The sequence below is a fragment of the Arachis hypogaea genome, chromosome 10 (genome assembly GCF_003086295.3).
Source record: "Arachis hypogaea cultivar Tifrunner chromosome 10, arahy.Tifrunner.gnm2.J5K5, whole genome shotgun sequence".
NCBI lineage: Eukaryota > Viridiplantae > Streptophyta > Magnoliopsida > Fabales > Fabaceae > Arachis > Arachis hypogaea.
In genome coordinates, this window is record NC_092045.1 from 48,966,006 (window position 1) to 48,974,916 (window position 8,911).

The 8,911-nt window shown below is 40.4% G+C and overlaps 1 non-coding gene across 1 annotated transcript; it reads right to left on the reverse strand.

Annotated features, from left to right (window-relative positions):
* Positions 1-7,044: 7,044 nt before the first annotated feature.
* On the reverse strand, positions 7,045-7,152 carry LOC112718519 (small nucleolar RNA R71). Its single transcript, XR_003160856.1, has one exon. It is a non-coding gene; the product is annotated as a small nucleolar RNA R71 (small nucleolar RNA).
* Positions 7,153-8,911: the final 1,759 nt, after the last annotated feature.

The following is an 8,911-nucleotide window of genomic DNA, read 5'->3' on the forward strand; positions in this document are numbered from 1 at the left end:
GCAATATTGCAAATTTAAAGCTGTGAGGTTCATACCCAAAGAGTACAGTTACATGCAGAGAAAGAAATTAATTTCAGATGCCAAGTACTACCTCTGGGATGAACCATATCTCTTTAAGAGATGTGCTGACGGAGTGATCCGCAGGTGTGTACCCAGAGAAGAAGCACAAAGGATCCTATGGCACTGCCATGGATCACAGTATGGAGGACATTTTGGAAGTGAGCGAACAGCCACTAAAGTCCTCCATTGTGGCTTCTACTGGCCTACTCTCTATAAAGATTCCCGAGAGTTTGTGCGTAACTGTGACAGTTGCCAAAGAGCTGGTAACCTGCCTCATGGATATGCCATGCCTCAACAAGGGATATTAGAGATAGAGTTGTTTGATGTATGGGGAATTGACTTCATGGGGCCATTCCCACCATCATACTCAAACACTTACATTCTGGTGGCAGTGGACTATGTATCTAAGTGGGTAGAAGCGATTGCTACACCCACTAATGATACTAAGACCGTACTGAAATTCCTCCAGAAAAATATTTTCAGCAGATTTGGCGTCCCCAGAGTGCTAATCAGTGATGGGGGCACTCATTTCTGCAATAAACAGCTGCACCTTGCTATGGTTAGATATGGAATTAGCCACAAAGTGGCAACTCCGTATCATCCACAGACAAATGGGCAAGCTGAGGTCTCTAACAGAGAGCTAAAGAGAATCCTGGAACGGACTGTGATGGCCCGAAGAAAGGATTGGGCAAAGAGCTTGGATGATGCTCTGTGGGCATACAGAACAGCATTCAAGACTCCTATAGGAACCTCTCCATACCAATTGGTGTATGGGAAGGCCTGTCATTTGCCTGTGGAACTGGAACATAAAGCCTATTGGGCAACCAGATTCCTAAACATGGATGCACAGTTAGCTGGTGAAAAAAGACTGCTCCAGCTAAATGAGCTAGAGGAGTTCAGACTCAATGCCTTTGAAAATGCAAAAATTTATAAGGAAAAGGCAAAGAAATGGCATGACAAGAAATTGTCAACCAGAGTCTTTGAGCCAGGACAAAAAGTTCTGCTCTTCAACTCTAGGCTCAAACTGTTTCCAGGAAAACTCAAATCCCGTTGGAGGGGTCCGTATGTGATTACAGGAGTGTCACCATATGGATATGTTGAGCTTCAGGATATTGATTCTGATAAGAAGTTCATTGTTAATGGACAGAGAATCAAGCATTATCTTGAAGGAAATCTTGAGCAGGAATGCTCAGAACTGAGACTTGAGTGATTCTCAGTGAAGGTCCAGCTAAAGACAGTAAAGAAGCGCTTGCTGGGAGGCAACCCAGTCATTAGTAGGTTGTATGAATTGTTCTTACAGAGGCAAATATCAAAAATGAAGGAATTCACAGAGTTACAGAAGGATTCAGCTCAAAAAGCAGAGAAAATGAGCTTACTGGCGAAAAAACGCCAGTAAGGTGCATTTTGGGCGTTAAACGCCAGAATGGGTACCATTCTGGGCGTTTAACGCCAGGTGTGCAGCATCACTGGGCGTTCAGAAAAACGCCCAGTGAGGAAGGTTTTCTGGCGTTTAACGCCAGCCAGGGTACCTGGCTGGGCGTTAAACGCCCAAAAAGGGTGCCAAGTGGGCGTTAAACGCCAGAATGGGTGCCATTCTGGGCGTTTAACGCCAGAAAGGTGGGGGGACCACACTTTTGTTTTCAACTCAATTTTTTTTCAAACTTTCCTCTTTTTACCCAAACTCTTCTACATAAATGCACTTCAACCTTTCATCATTCACTTTCAAATCTTCACAAATCAAAACCATTCTTCAAATCTATTTCAAAATAATCTCAAATCTTCTTCAAAAACTCACCCTTTTCTCAATTTTCTTTTCATATCTTTTCAAATTTCCTTTCAAATCTCTCTTTTGTTTTCGAAATTTTCCTCCCCCCACTCTATAAATGAACGTTCCTCACCCCTCCTTCCTCACACCATTCGAATTTCCTCTCCCTCTCTCTCTATTCTCTTCTTTCTTTTCTTTTTACTTGAGGACAAGCAAAACCTCTAAGTTTGGTGTGCTTTTCCGTGATCACTAAGTCAAGATCTATCAAGATCATGGCTCCCAAGGGAAAACAAACCAACTCAAGAGGAAAGAAAGAGACTAATCCAAAGAATCTTTGGAATGAAGAGAAGTTCTTAACCAAAGAACATGAAGACCATTATCACAAAATAATGGGTCTGAGGTCAGTGATCCCGGAAGTTAAATTTGATCTGAAAGAAGATGAATATCCGGGGATCCAAGAGCAAATTCGAAACAGAGGATGGGAAGTTCTGACCAATCCTGAAATAAAGGTTGGAAGGAACATGGTTCAGGAATTCTACTCTAATCTGTGGCTAACAGATAAGCAGAGAATGACTGGAACTGCTTACCATACCGACAGAACCATGGTCAGAGGGAAAGTTATGTACTTTCATCTGGACAAAATAAGAGAAATCTTCAAACTACCTCAACTACAAGATGATCCTGACTCCTTCAATAGGAGGATGGTGAGAGTAGATAAAGGGTTGGATCAAGTTCTAGAGGACATTTGCCTCCCTGGGACTAAGTGGATAACCAATTCAAAGGGTGTCCCAAACCAACTCAAGAGGGGAGACCTCAAGCCAATTGCAAGAGGTTGGCTAGACTTTATTGGGCGTTCCATATTGCCCACTAGCAACCGTTCTGAGGTCACCATCAAGAGAGCAGTGATGATTCATTGCATTATGCTTGGAAAAGAAGTGGAGGTTCATCATGTGATTGCTTGTGAGATTTACACAATTGCAAATAAGAATTCCACTGAAGCCAAATTGGCCTACCCAAGCTTGATTTCCTTGCTCTGTAAAGAGGCTGGGGTGAAGATGGGAGTAGATGCGTTCATACCCATTGAACACCCAATCACCAAGAAGTCAATGGAAGGAGCAAGAGAAGCAGGGGCGTGAAATCCAAGAATTGAAACGCCAAAAGTTCTCCTCTCAAGCTGAGGGAGCATCTACTTCTCAAAATCAAGGTTGTTGAGTCCTAACTCTGTGAAAACCTCTATCATTAGGAGCCTCTGTTTTTCGTTTCTTATTGAGTTTTGTTTCTATTTTTCGTTTTTTTTTGTCTTATTCTATATCTATTTTTGAGTCATGTTTTAATTCATAATTAAAAAAATTGAAATTTTATGCCTTAAAGATATGAATGTCCTATGAATCCATCACCTCTCTTAAATGAAAAATGCTTTAATCACAAAAGAACAAGAAGTACAGGATTTCAAAATTTATCATTGAAACTAGTTGAATTAGCTTGATGTGGTGACAATACTTTTTTCTTTCTGAATGAATGCTTGAACAGTGCATATGTCTCTTGAATTTGTTGTTTTGAGAATGTTAAAATAATTGTTGGCTCTTGAAAGAATGAGGAGAAAGAGAACTGTTATTGAGGATCTAAAAAAAAAAAATCATTAGAGTGATTCTTGAAGCAAGAAAAAGCAAAAAAAAAAAAGAGAGAAAGAAAAGAAAAAGAAAAGAAAGGAATAAAGTTGTGATCCAAGGCAACAAGAGTGTGCTTAAGAACCTTGGACACCTCTAATTGGGGACTTTAGCAAAGCTGAGTCACAATCTGAAAAGGTTCACCCAATTATGTGTCTGTGGCATGTATGTATCCGGTGGTAATACTGGAAGACAGAGTGCTTTGGGCCACAGCCAAGACTCATACACTAGCTATGTTCAAGAATCATTATGCTTAACTAAGAGAATCAATAACACTATCTGAGTTCTGAGTTCTTATAGATGCCAATCATTCTGAACTTCAAGGGATAGAGTGAGATGCCAAAACTGTTCGGAGGCAAAAAGCTACTAGTCCCGCTCATCTAATTGGAGCTATGTTTCCTTGATATTTTGGAGTCTATAGTATATTCTCTTCTTTTTATCCTATTTTGATTTTCAGTTGCTTGGGGACAAGCAACAATTCAAGTTTGGTGTTGTGATGAGCGGATAATTTGTATGCTTTTTGGCATTGTTTTTAGTATGTTTTTAGTATGATTTAGTTAGTTTTTAGTATATTTTTATTAGTTTTTAGTTAAAATTCACTTTTCTGGACTTTACTATGAGTTTGTGTGTTTTTCTGTGATTTCAGGTATTTTCTGGCTGAAATTGAGGGTCCTGAGCAAAAATCTGATTCCGAGACCAAAAAGGACTGCAGATGCTGTTGGATTCTGACCTCTCTGCACTCGAAGCGGATTTTATGGAGCTACAGAAGCCCAATTGGCGCGCTCTCAACGGAATTGGAAAGTAGACATCCTGGGCTTTCCAGCAATATATAATAGTCCATACTTTGCCCAAGATTTGATGGCCCAAACCGGCGCTCAAAGTCACCTACAGAAATTCCAGCGTTAAACGCCGGAACTGGCATAAAATTTGGAGTTAAACGCCCAAACTGGCATGAGAACTGGCGTTTAACTCCAGAAAAGGTCTCTACACGAAATTCCTTCATTGCTCAGCCCAAGCACACAGCAAGTGGGCCCGGAAGTGGATTTTTCTGTCATTTACTCATTTCTGTAAACCTTAGGACACTAGTTTACTATTTATAGGATCTTTTGACATTGTATCAGCACCTTATGCAACTTTTGATGACCTTATGACATTTTTACACGTTTTCTTCCACAGCATGAGTCTCTAAACCCCATGGTTGGGGGTGAGGAGCTCTGCTGTGTCTTGATGGATTAATGCAATTACTACTGTTTCTCATTCAATCATGCTTGCTTCCATTCTAAGATAATACTTGTTCTTAACCAGGATGAATGTGATGAACTGTGACAATCATCATCATTCTCAACTATGAACGTGTGACTGACAACCACCTCCGTTCTACCTTAGATTAAGTAGTTATCTCTTGGATTCTTTAACCGGAATCTTCGTGGTATAAGCTAGACTGATGGCGGCATTCAAGAGAATCCGGAAGGTCTAAACCTTGTCTGTGGTATTCTGAGTAGGATTCAATGACTGAATGACTGTGACGTGCTTCAATCTCCTGAAGGCGGGGCGTTAGTGACAGACGCAAAAGAATCACTGGATTCTATTCCGGCCTGATTGAGAACCGACAGATGGAATGCCGTGCCGTGACAGGGCATTAGGAATCGTTCCAATGAGAGGATGGGAGGTAGCCATTGACAATGGTGAAACCCTACATACAGCTTGCCATGGAAGGAGACTTGCGTGTTTGAAGAAGAAGACAGTAGGAAAGCAGATATTCAGAAGATGGAGCATCTCCAAACCTCAACCTATTCTCCATTACTGCAAAACAAGTAATCATTTCATGTTCTTTTGCTTTTCACAATCAATCCTGATAATTTCTGATATCCTGACTAAGATTTACAAGATAACCATAGCTTGCTTCAAGCCGACAATCTCTGTGGGATCGACCCTTGCTCACGCAAGGTATTACTTGGACGACCCAGTACACTTGCTGGTTAGTTGTGCGGGATTGCAAAAGTGTGATTGCAATTTCGTGCACCAGGTGTCTTGCATGCATTGTTATTTGATTCTTGTTGCATTTTGATTTTTCCTTATTATTAAAAATCCAAAAATATTTTTAATTTGTGTCTTCTCAAGTCAATAATACAGAGAATTGAAGATTCAGAACATACAGCAGAGGAATTACACAGAAAAAGCTGGCCATTCAAAACGCCCAGTGAAGAAGGACAGACTGGCGTTTAAACGCCAGCCAGGGTACCTGGTTGGGCGTTTAACGCCCAAAAGGGTAGGTTTTTGGGCGTTAAACGCCAGAATGTGCACCATTCTGGGCGTTTAACGCCAGGATGGCACAAGAGGGAAGATTCTGTTTTCAATGCAAATTTTTTTCAAGTTTTCAAAGTTTTTCAAAATCAAATCTTTTTCAAATCATATCTTTTCAATCATATGTTTTTCAAAATCAATTTCTTTCTATTTTTAAAAATACTTGCTATCAATTAATGATTTGATTCAACATCTCAAATATGTTGCCTTTTCTGTTGAGAAAGGTTTAATGTTTGGATCATATCTTTTCTTGATAGCCAAATCATTGATTTTCAAAATCAAATCTTTTTAAAATGTTTTTCAAATCATATCGTCTCAATCACATCTTTTTAAAACTAATCATATCTTCTTAACCACATCTTTTTCAAAATAGTTGTCAATCAAATCTTTTTGATTTCTAATTTCAAAATCTTTTTCAAAAATCACTTGATCTCTTTCCCACTCTTGGTTTTCGAAAATTAATTAGTGTTTTTCAAAATGTTTTCAAAATTTCTTACTTAATTTTCGAAAACCACTTGCCTTCTTCTTACATCCTTCTATTTATGCACTAACACTATTCCTTAATGCAAAATTTGAACTCCATCTTCTTTGATAAGTTCGAATTTTCTACTTCTGTCTTCTATTTTTCTTTTCCTCTGACACCTCAAGGAATCTCTATACTGTGACATAGAGGATTCCACATTTTCTTGTTCTCTTCTCTTTCTTATGAGCAGGAGCAAGGACAAAAGCATTCTTGTTGAGGCTGATCCTGAACCCGAAAGGACCTTGAAGCGAAAGCTAAGAGAAGCCAAGGCACAACTCTCTGTAGAGGACCTAACCGAATTCTTCGAAGGAGAAGAACACATGGCAGCCGAAAACAACAACAAAGCTAACAATGCAAGGAAGGTGATGGGTGACTTTACTGCACCTACTCCCGACTTTTATGAGAGAAGCATCTCTATCCCTGCCATTGGAGCAAACAACTTTGAGCTTAAGCCTCAATTAGTTTCTCTAATGCAACAGAATTGCAAGTTCCATGGACTTCCATTGGAAGATCCTCATCAGTTTTTAGCTGAATTCTTGCAAATCTGTGACACTGTCAAGACTAATGGGGTTGACCCTGAGATCTACAGACTTATGCTATTCCCTTTTGCTGTAAGAGACAGAGCTAGGACATGGCTGGACTCTCAACCTAAAGAAAGCCTGGACTCTTGGGAAAAGCTAGTCAATGCCTTCTTGGCAAAGTTCTTTCCACCTCAAAAATTGAGTAAGCTTAGAGTGGAAGTCTAAACCTTCAGACAGAAGAAAGGAGAATCCCTCTATAAAGCTTGGGAAAGATACAAACAATTAATTAGAAAGTGTCCTTCTGATATGCTTTCTGAATGGAGCATCATAGGTATTTTCTATGATGGTCTCTCTGAACTATCCAAAATGTCTTTGGATAGCTCTGCTGGAGGCTCTCTTCATCTGAAGAAGACGCCTACAGAAGCTCAAGAGCTGATTGAAATGGTTGCAAATAACCAATTCATGTACACTTCTGAAAGAAATCCTGTGAACAATGGGACTAGTCAGAAGAAAGGAGTTCTTGAGATTGACACTCTGAATGCCATATTGGCTCAGAACAAAATATTGACTCAACAAGTCAATATGATTTCTCAAAGTCTGTCTGGAATGCAAAATGCACCAAGCAGTACTAAGGAGGCTTCATCTGAGGAAGAAGCCTATGATCCTGAGAACCCTTCAATGGAAGAGGTGAATTACATGGGAGAATCCTATGGAAACACCTATAATCCTTCATGGAGAAATCATCCAAATTTCTCATGGAAGGATCAACAGAGACCTCAACAAGGTTTCAACAATAATAATGGTGGAAGAAACAGGTTTAGCAATAGCAAGCCTTTTCCATCATCTTCTCAGCAACAGACAGAGAGTTCTAAGCAGAATACCTCTGACTTAGCAACCATGGTCTCTGATCTAATCAAAACCACTCAAAGTTTCATGACTGAAACAAGGTCCTCCATTAGAAACTTGGAGGCACAAGTGGGTCAGCTGAGCAAGAAAATTATTGAACTCCCTCCTAGTCCTCCTCCAAGTAATACAGAAGAAAATCCAAAAGGAGAGTGCAAGGCCATCAACATGGCCAAATTTTGGGAGGAAGGAGAGGCAGTGAACGCCACTGAGGAAGACCTCAATGGACGTCCACTGGCCTCCAATGAGTTCCCCAATGAGGAACCATGGGAATCTGAGGCTCAAAATGAGACCATAGAGATTCCATTGAACTTACTTCTGCCATTGATGAGCTCTGATGAGTATTCTTCCTCGGAAGAGGATGAGTATGTCACTGAAGAGCAAGTTGCTAAATACCTTGGAGCAATCATGAAGCTAAATGACAAGTTATTTGGAAATGAGACTTGGGAGGATGAATCCCCTTTGCTCACCAAAGAACTAGATGACTTGTCTAGGCAGAAACTGCCTCAAAAGAGACAGGATCCTGGGAAGTTTTCAATACCTTGTACCATAGGCACCATGACCTTCAAGAAGGCCTTGTGTGACTTAGGATCAAGTGTAAACCTCATGCCTCTCTCAGTAATAGAGAAGTTAGGGATCTTTGAGGTGCAAGCTGCAAAAATCTCACTAGAGATGGCAGACAATTCAAGAAAACAAGCCTATGGACTTGTAGAGGATGTTCTGGTAAAGGTTGAAGACCATTACATCCCTGCTGATTTCATAGTCCTAGAGACTGGGAAGTGCATGGATGAATCCATCATCATTGGCAGACCCTTCCTAGCCACAACAAGGGATGTGATTAATGTTGATAGAGGAGAATTGATCATTCAAGTGAATGAAGAATCCTTTGTGTTTAAGGCTCAAGGATATCCCTCTGTCATCATGGAGAGGAAGCATGAAGAGCTTCTCTCAAAACAGAGCCAAACAGAGCCCCCACAGTCAAACTCTAAGTTTGGTGTTGGGAGGCCACAACCAAACTCTAAGTTTGGTGTTGAACCCCCACATTCAAACTCTAAGTTTGGTGTTGGGAGGTTCCAACATGGCTCTGAGCATTTCTGAGGCTCCATGAGAGCCCACTGTCAAGCTACTGACATTAAAGAAGCGCTTGTTGGGAGGCAACCCAATATTA